Source organism: Mya arenaria, chromosome 12, assembly GCF_026914265.1.
Source record: "Mya arenaria isolate MELC-2E11 chromosome 12, ASM2691426v1".
Lineage (NCBI taxonomy): Eukaryota > Metazoa > Mollusca > Bivalvia > Myida > Myidae > Mya > Mya arenaria.
Genome location: NC_069133.1, coordinates 40,576,908 through 40,587,924, shown reverse-complemented (window position 1 = coordinate 40,587,924; position 11,017 = coordinate 40,576,908).

Here is an 11,017-nt window from a genome sequence, read left to right as displayed (position 1 = left end):
TCAAAGCAAGTGCTTGAACCTTACACTCATGAAGTGATTATCAAAGCAAGGGCTTGAACCTCAGACTCATAAGGTGATTATCGAAGCAAGGGCTTGAACCTTACACTCATGAAGTGATTATCAAAGCAAGTGCTTGAACCTTACACTCATAAGGTGATTATCGAAGCAAGGGCTTGAACCTTACACTCATAAAGTGATTATCAAAGCAAGGGCTTGAACCTTACACTCATGAAGTGATTATCGAAGCAAGGGCTTGAACCTTACACTCATAAGGTGATTATCGAAGCAAGGGCTTGAACCTTACACTCATGAAGTGATTATCAAAGCAAGGGCTTGAACCTTACACTCATAAGGTGATTATCGAAGCAAGGGCTTGAACCTTACACTCATGAAGTGATTATCGAAGCAAGGGCTTGAACCTTACACTCATGAAGTGATTATGGAAGCAAGGGCTTGAACCTTACACTCATGAAGTGATTATCGAAGCAAGGGCTTGAACCTTACACTCATGAAGTGATTATCAAAGCAAGTGCTTGAACCTTACACTCATGAAGTGATTATCGAAGCAAGGGCTTGAACCTTACACTCATAAGGTGATTATCAAAGCAAGTGCTTGAACCTTACACTCATGAAGTGATTATCAAAGCAAGGGCTTGAACCTTACAATCATGAAGTGATTATCAAAGCAAGTGCTTGAACCTCAGACTCATAAGGTGATTATCAAAGCAAGGGCTTGAACCTCAGACTCATAAGGTGATTATCGAAGCAAGTGCTTGAACCTTACACTCATAAGGTGATTATCGAAGCAAGTGCTTGAACCTTACACTCATAAGGTGATTATCGAAGCAAGTGCTTGAACCTTACACTCATAAGGTGATTATCAAAGCAAGTGCTTGAACCTTACACTCATAAGGTGATTATCGAAGCAAGGGCTTGAAACTTACACTCATAAGGTGATTATCGAAGCAAGTCCTTGAACCTTACACTCATGAAGTGATTATCAAAGCAAGGGCTTGAACCTTACACTCATAAGGTGATTAACAAAGCAAGTGCTTGAACCTTACACTCATAAGGTGATTATCAAAGCAAGGGCTTGAACCTTACACTCATGAAGTGATTATCGAAGCAAGGGCTTGAACCTTACACTCATAAGGTGATTATCAAAGCAAGGGCTTGAACCTTACACTCATAAGGTGATTATCAAAGCAAGTGCTTGAACCTTACACTCATGAAGTGATTATCGAAGCAAGTGCTTGAACCTTACACTCATAAGGTGATTATCGAAGCAAGGGCTTGAACCTTACACTCATAAGGTGATTATCAAAGCAAGGGCTTGAACCTTACACTCATGAAGTGATTATCAAAGCAAGTGCTTGAACCTTACACTCATAAGGTGATTATCGAAGCAAGGGCTTGAACCTTACACTCATGAAGTGATTATCGAAGCAAGTGCTTGAACCTTACACTCATAAGGTGATTATCAAAGCAAGGGCTTGAACCTTACACTCATAAGGTGATTATCGAAGCAAGTGCTTGAACCTTACACTCATAAGGTGATTATCGAAGCAAGGGCTTGAACCTTACACTCATAAGGTGATTATCAAAGCAAGTGCTTGAACCTTACACTCATAAGGTGATTATCAAAGCAAGTGCTTGAACCTTACACTCATAAGGTGATTATCAAAGCAAGTGCTTGAACCTTACACTCATAAGGTGATTATCAAAGCAAGGGCTTGAACCTTACACTCATGAAGTGATTATCAAAGCAAGGGCTTGAACCTTACACTCATGAAGTGATTATCGAAGCAAGGGCTTGAACCTTACACTCATGAAGTGATTATCGAAGCAAGGGCTTGAACCTTACACTCATGAAGTGATTATCAAAGCAAGTGCTTGAACCTTACACTCATAAGGTGATTATCAAAGCAAGTGCTTGAACCTTACACTCATAAGGTGATTATCAAAGCAGGGGCTTGAACCTTACACTCATGAAGTGATTATCAAAGCAAGTGCTTGAACCTTACACTCATGAAGTGATTATCAAAGCAAGGGCTTGAACCTCAGACTCATAAGGTGATTATCGAAGCAAGGGCTTGAACCTTACACTCATGAAGTGATTATCAAAGCAAGTGCTTGAACCTTACACTCATAAGGTGATTATCGAAGCAAGGGCTTGAACCTTACACTCATAAAGTGATTATCAAAGCAAGGGCTTGAACCTTACACTCATGAAGTGATTATCGAAGCAAGGGCTTGAACCTTACACTCATGAAGTGATTATCGAAGCAAGGGCTTGAACCTTACACTCATAAGGTGATTATCAAAGCAAGGGCTTGAACCTTACACTCATAAGGTGATTATCGAAGCAAGGGCTTGAACCTTACACTCATGAAGTGATTATCGAAGCAAGGGCTTGAACCTTACACTCATGAAGTGATTATCGAAGCAAGGGCTTGAACCTTACACTCATGAAGTGATTATCGAAGCAAGGGCTTGAACCTTACACTCATGAGGTGATTATCGAAGCAAGGGCTTGAACCTTACACTCATGAAGTGATTATCGAAGCAAGGGCTTGAACCTTACACTCATAAGGTGATTATCAAAGCAAGGGCTTGAACCTTACACTCATGAAGTGATTATCAAAGCAAGGGCTTGAACCTTACAATCATGAAGTGATTATCAAAGCAAGTGCTTGAACCTCAGACTCATAAGGTGATTATCAAAGCAAGGGCTTGAACCTCAGACTCATAAGGTGATTATCGAAGCAAGTGCTTGAACCTTACACTCATAAGGTGATTATCGAAGCAAGTGCTTGAACCTTACACTCATAAGGTGATTATCGAAGCAAGTGCTTGAACCTTACACTCATAAGGTGATTATCAAAGCAAGTGCTTGAACCTTACACTCATAAGGTGATTATCGAAGCAAGGGCTTGAAACTTACACTCATAAGGTGATTATCGAAGCAAGTGCTTGAACCTTACACTCATGAAGTGATTATCAAAGCAAGGGCTTGAACCTTACACTCATAAGGTGATTAACAAAGCAAGGGCTTGAACCTTACACTCATGAAGTGATTATCAAAGCAAGGGCTTGAACCTTACACTCATAAGGTGATTATCGAAGCAAGGGCTTGAACCTTACACTCATAAGGTGATTATCAAAGCAAGGGCTTGAACCTTACACTCATGAAGTGATTATCAAAGCAAGGGCTTGAACCTTACACTCATAAGGTGATTATCGAAGCAAGGGCTTGAACCTTACACTCATGAAGTGATTATCGAAGCAAGGGCTTGAACCTTACACTCATAAGGTGATTATCAAAGCAAGGGCTTGAACCTTACACTCATAAGGTGATTATCGAAGCAAGGGCTTGAACCTTACACTCATAAGGTGATTATCGAAGCAAGGGCTTGAACCTTACACTCATAAGGTGATTATCAAAGCAAGTGCTTGAACCTTACACTCATAAGGTGATTATCAAAGCAAGGGCTTGAACCTTACACTCATAAGGTGATTATCAAAGCAAGGGCTTGAACCTTACACTCATAAGGTGATTATCAAAGCAAGGGCTTGAACCTTACACTCATGAAGTGATTATCAAAGCAAGGGCTTGAACCTTACACTCATGAAGTGATTATCGAAGCAAGGGCTTGAACCTTACACTCATGAAGTGATTATCGAAGCAAGGGCTTGAACCTTACACTCATGAAGTGATTATCAAAGCAAGTGCTTGAACCTTACACTCATAAGGTGATTATCAAAGCAAGTGCTTGAACCTTACACTCATAAGGTGATTATCAAAGCAGGGGCTTGAACCTTACACTCATGAAGTGATTATCAAAGCAAGTGCTTGAACCTTACACTCATGAAGTGATTATCAAAGCAAGGGCTTGAACCTTACACTTATAAGGTGATTATCGAAGCAAGGGCTTGAACCTTACACTCATGAAGTGATTATCGAAGCAAGTGCTTGAACCTTACACTCATAAGGTGATTATCGAAGCAAGGGCTTGAACCTTACACTCATAAGGTGATTATCAAAGCAAGGGCTTGAACCTTACACTCATGAAGTGATTATCGAAGCAAGGGCTTGAACCTTACACTCATGAAGTGATTATCGAAGCAAGGGCTTGAACCTTACACTCATGAAGTGATTATCAAAGCAAGGGCTTGAACCTTACACTCATAAGGTGATTATCGAAGCAAGGGCTTGAACCTTACACTCATGAAGTGATTATCGAAGCAAGGGCTTGAACCTTACACTCATGAAGTGATTATCGAAGCAAGGGCTTGAACCTTACACTCATGAAGTGATTATCGAAGCAAGGGCTTGAACCTTACACTCATGAAGTGATTATCGAAGCAAGGGCTTGAACCTTACACTCATGAAGTGATTATCGAAGCAAGGGCTTGAACCTTACACTCATAAGGTGATTATCAAAGCAAGTGCTTGAACCTTACACTCATGAAGTGATTATCAAAGCAAGGGCTTGAACCTTACAATCATGAAGTGATTATCAAAGCAAGTGCTTGAACCTCAGACTCATAAGGTGATTATCAAAGCAAGGGCTTGAACCTCAGACTCATAAGGTGATTATCGAAGCAAGTGCTTGAACCTTACACTCATAAGGTGATTATCGAAGCAAGTGCTTGAACCTTACACTCATAAGGTGATTATCAAAGCAAGTGCTTGAACCTTACACTCATAAGGTGATTATCAAAGCAAGTGCTTGAACCTTACACTCATAAGGTGATTATCAAAGCAAGTGCTTGAACCTTACACTCATAAGGTGATTATCAAAGCAAGTGCTTGAGCCTTACACTCATAAGGTGATTATCGAAGCAAGGGCTTGAACCTTACACTCATAAGGTGATTATCAAAGCAAGGGCTTGAACCTCAGACTCATAAGGTGATTATCAAAGCAAGGGCTTGAACCTCAGACTCATGAAGTGATTATCGAAGCAAGGGCTTGAACCTTACACTCATAAGGTGATTATCGAAGCAAGGGCTTGAACCTTACACTCATAAGGTGATTATCGAAGCAAGGGCTTGAACCTTACACTCATGAAGTGATTATCAAAGCAAGGGCTTGAACCTTACACTCATAAGGTGATTATCAAAGCAAGGGCTTGAACCTTACACTCATAAGGTGATTATCAAAGCAAGTGCTTGAACCTTACACTCATAAGGTGATTATCGAAGCAAGTGCTTGAACCTTACACTCATGAAGTGATTATCGAAGCAAGTGCTTGAACCTTACACTCATAAGGTGATTATCAAAGCAAGTGCTTGAACCTTACACTCATAAGGTGATTATCAAAGCAAGGGCTTGAACCTTACACTCATAAGGTGATTATCAAAGCAAGGGCTTGAACCTTACACTCATGAAGTGATTATCGAAGCAAGGGCTTGAACCTTACACTCATGAAGTGATTATCGAAGCAAGGGCTTGAACCTTACACTCATAAGGTGATTATCAAAGCAAGTGCTTGAACCTTACACTCATAAGGTGATTATCAAAGCAAGTGCTTGAACCTTACACTCATAAGGTGATTATCAAAGCAAGGGCTTGAACCTTACACTCATAAGGTGATTATCAAAGCAAGGGCTTGAACCTTAGACTCATGAAGTGATTATCAAAGCAAGTGCTTGAACCTTACACTCATGAAGTGATTATCGAAGCAAGTGCTTGAACCTTACACTCATAAGGTGATTATCAAAGCAAGGGCTTGAACCTTACACTCATAAGGTGATTATCGAAGCAAGGGCTTGAACCTTACACTCATGAAGTGATTATCAAAGCAAGGACTAAATTCTTGCACTCTTGAGGTGATTATAAAAAGGAAGAACTTAATTCTTGGGCTCCTGACTTGATAATGAAAACAAGGACTTAATTCTTTACAACTCGCAACATAGTCATGCAATCCAGTCCATTATTCGTTATTCTTCCGATATATCTGCATTATTATTTATTAGCCAGAAAGTATTTGTCGAGAAGTGCCTACATAATTATGATCAATAACTCAATATGTATCTTCAAGTTCTTCTGAATTATTCATACCATGCTGCACTATATATATATATATATATTGACTTGGCATTACTTTCAACACAATGCCAGATTAAGTTTATCAAACCTTTCTGCTACAAATCTGTCTTAAATGGTAGGTGACCTGCTGGAACTGACCTCTCTTACTTATCTGAAGGTTGGTTTAAAGTGGTTGGATTGAGTTTCATGTAGTATAATGAGTACTTGGTCTGACATATAATGGTTTTCTTTCACCATAAGGAAGCCAATGCACATGTCATGACATGTTATGTCATGGCTGATAATTTTCTGATGAGTATCAACTTCTACACAGTGGTTAGTTCCCATTCAGTCCTACAGTATATGCAGCTTCTGAGCATCAAGCTGATGCTGGGCTTATCAGTGGAACTAACCTGCCAAAGCTGTAAACTGACCACTTGACCCCGTCCCTGCAGAGAGCTGTTTGCTGACTAATTTGAGCAATTCTTGTCTTGAGATTTGTGTAATTTTATTCACTTGCTTGATAGAGTGGGTAGTATTGCTCTACAGTAACACATATGATGTGATGATGATCGATACCACGTTTCATGACCCTGTTCAAAACCATGAAGAATTCATTTAGGTCAAATACATTTTATCCTTAGATATAAAATAGTAATTTGGTTAGTTCTAAACAAAACAATACGGCACTGATTAAGAAACAGGAGATGTTAGTAAAAAATATTAGAAAAATATATGTTGAAAAATACCACACTTAATAATTTTTTAAAGTTAGTTTCCTGTGAGACCTCTCAAAGCAGTGAATTAGTTAAACCAATAATATAAATAATATTTATAAAGAATATGGGCAATGCATCTAGATAAACAGATATACAAAAAGATAAAGGTCAACTGAAGTGAATACCAATATGTTTTTGATAATATGACAATGGGTAAGTAATGGCAACTTTCAAGCAAGCCTTTATAGTTATTGATCCTTATATTTTTAATAGAAATCAGACTTTCTGTCCATCGGTACCAATGATTTCTGATCAATAAAATAAGAACACATGGGCTCAGAGACCTCAAACTTGGAAGGCAGGTTGAAAATGACCAGCTTACGAACCCTATTGACTTTGGGGTCAGTGGGTCAAAGTTTAGGTTGCAGTGACCTCAAGCAGAATATCAGTAGTGATCATTATCTGTAGAAACTATGGACTGGGGACTTCAAACTTCATAGGCAGGTTGGTGTGACCTGCAAATTCTATTGACTTTAACATCAGTGGTCAAGTTTGTGGTGACCTCGAGCTGAAAATTTGAGAACTAAAGAATGCTTAGAATGAATTAGATACCTCAAACTTGGTAGGCCCAAATACTAATATCTATCTGTCCAATGAGGCCTTGGGGGGCATTTGTCACGATCCTGTGACAGCTTTAATGTTTAAACAATTTATCCTTTTTTATAAGTTATCAATCAGAAAAAGCTTTTTGATAACAAGGTCACCATAACTGTAACCTTTGACCTACTAAACTCAAAATCAAAAAGGGTCATCTGCTGGTCATGACCAACCTTGCTACCAAGTTTGAGGAACAGACCAAAGCCTACTCAAGACCTCAACCTGACAATCTTGTTGTGTACAAGGTCACCTCTGACAAACTGATGTCAAAATTCATATGGGTCATCTGCTGATCATGACCAACCAACCTACCAAGTTTAAGGACCTTAGGCCCAATCATTTTCTAGATATCAATCAGACAATATTTTGTCGACCAACAAGTCTACCAATAAGTATAAAGCAGTATCCTCCCACTGCTTCAAATTGGGGTTATAATAAATTCCTTTAAAAGTCCAAATCCAGTTATTTTTCGTTTGTAGTGGCATTGAGCTTTACTGCTCGTCATAGGAGACTGATGCAGGATGATCAAGTCCCATCCTTCTATAATTTATACAACTTTTTGTAGCATGATACAGCCTTGATTTTCTGCATTTGTTTAAATAATTGGATATTTGCGCTACTGATACATTTGGATCCAAAACCCTGAAATCATTTCAGAACCTGCCATACAAGAACTATATATAATCTTTCTGAAAAACATGTTATATGATATCTCTGCTTATATATGCCAAATAATTTTCCCAAACATTTACATATTGATTGTTGAAAAATCATTAACTGTTTGAATGCAATTTCATCACCTTTTCAGACCGAGCAGAAAAATATCTTAAAAATATTGTAAAACACCCACAGACTGATTGCTGAGAAAAGAATGTCTGACATACATACTTTATTCTTGACATGCACTTATAATATACGTCAACTGAAATAAACACTACCTTGAGCTATGAAATTGCATCATTACTTTTGCCTGTGAATTCGGTGTAAACAAACAGTCCTTGAAAATAGTGTATTCGGAAAAACAGGAAAAACAGCCAAGTTTTAATTAGAAGAACATAATAATTACGAAAAAACTCAATGAATCAGAAGGGTGGGACACCAATTTATCTTATGATTTGAACGAGGCGGTACTTATTTATTATTCAAGGAAATTAGGCATTTTTATGTTTGTGGTAAAACATGGTTTAATGTTTTTTGAATACAATTTAAAACTTCTTCAGTTTTTAAGTGCTATAAAGTCAATGTGCGACCATGACCTTGAAACAACATCTTGAACATTCATTGCACACCATGTTTCAGTGTGGTACATTGAAGGTATTTGAGGTACAATAAAGCTTGTCTTTTCAACAATCCATTGGCAATTATGCCGAATTCGGATGCTTGGTGACTCTGTATAATATTGGTATATGTGCAAGGGTTATTGCTTGCTAGTAATGAAAAATAAAAAAGGCAATTTTTCACTATTAAAGTTGAAAATTGTTACTAAGATGCTTATTGAATATGGCCCCAGTTCCATTGAACTCTTTTTTCAGGGACTGTTCCAAGGCGGTAATCCGATCATTTAACAATACGGCAATTTTGGTGAGGGGGTGGTTAGTTTGTTGTGTTTGTATTTGTGTATGTGGTGTGATTTATTGTTTTTGTCTTTATATATGTGTGGGTATGTGATGTTAATACACTATGTTTGCGTCTATAGTTCATTGTCATTTGGGCCCTTGCCTTGTGCCCCAAAACAGGGTTTATTTTTTAATTATCGACTACTGGGCTTGTCCCTGTATTTTTCATTGTATTATTGAGGCTGTTTGTAATCCTGCTCCCAGGCATCCAATATTCTCATCATTGTTCATTGGAAACCTTTAATAATACAATGAGTAATGGCCCTATGGTATTTCTATTTCCTTGTGCACTTAATGTTATTGTGCAGTCATGAAAAGTACACTTTTGAATCTTTGATGCAACATTGAGAGTGATCATGCCATTCGCATGCTTCTTGATTTTAAAGCTGCACTCTCACAGATTTACTGTTTTTACAACTGTTGAATTTTGTTTGTCTTAGAATGAGCCATTTTTTGCGTAAATATCTGCAAACCAGTGATATAAGGCTGCTGACAAAAGGTCAGATCGCAGATTTTCATAATTCCATTCGAAAATTAATATTTTATTGCCAAAAGCGTTATAAACGGTTCTAAGAAAAATGCATTAAACATTATTTTAAACTTTATATTATTATATTTTAACTTAAACATTAAAATCTGTGATCTGATTTTTTGTCAGCAGTCTTATATTACTGGTTTCCATACATTTTCGCCTAAATTGGCTCGTCCCAAGACAAAAAACTAAATAGTTGTCAAAATGTTCAATCTGTGAGTGTGTAGCTTTAAATAGAACAAATTGAATTGAAAGGTATCTGGGACACAATACCAATAATTTCAGATGCCAGGTGACCTATATTTGAATGTGTTTAATGTGTATACAAAGAGTTTGTATCAATTAAACAGAAAATTGCATTAAAAACAATTGTATTAAAAACAATCTATTTTTGCCTGGAAAGATTGTAAAATTTGTCTTTACGCATCTGATTTCAGTTGAAATAAAGTACAAACATCCAAATGCGATCACCTTATTGATGCTGTATTGTCGGTCATTTATTTAACATATTTATTTAAACATTATTTACTTATAAAGGATTGTGAAGAGAGTTACATTAACTCATGCAAAGTCACTCTCATTGGCACGATGTTGTGCAAGAGTGTGGTCTTGTGTTGTGGGGGAAAGCGTAGTACCTGGAGGAAACTCACTTGTCCAGCTTGATGAACACAAACCAAACATGCGCCCAAGCTGGGAATTGAACCCAGGTCACCTTGGTGAGAAGTGAGTGCGCTAACCACTGCACTAACATGAATGGACAACCTAATACATATCAGTATTCTGCAACTTGCAATACCCTTTTAAATGATGACAATACTTTAAATAAATGGGACTTCTGGCCATCAATATTTCACAATATTGCCATTGGTTCAATAAAATGGCAAGTTTATTAAATTTGTTCATGTTTGATTACTTGAATTTGATAATTAAAAGAAAGAAAATGAGTTACATAACAAATATGACCTTTGTCGTATTTTTTGCTTTCGTGTATTTATGTACTTGTATAATGGGCCTGTGGGCTGTTTCTACTAATAAAAAAATGGAATTAAAACTAGAAATGTGTCCATAGGACACGGATGCCCCCACTTCGGTTTTTTGTCACAGAAAATAAGCCATAATGATTTTTGAAGTATTTTTGGCAAAAAAGGGCCGTAACTCCTAAATGACTAAAGCGATTTCCATGACTATCGAACTTGATCAAGATATTATGGTCACAAACATGTGTTTAAAGTTTGGTGAGGATTGGACAAACAGTTTTCAAGAATTAGATCGGAAACAATCTTCGGGACGTATTTTTCAAGTCTTTTTTTGCAAATAAAGGGCCGTAACTCCTAAATGACAAAAGCGATTTCCATGGCTAAGGAACTTGATCAAGATATTATGGTCACAAACATGTGTTTAAAGTTTGGTGAGGATTGGACAAACGGTTTTCAAGAATTAGATCGGAAACAATCTTTGGGA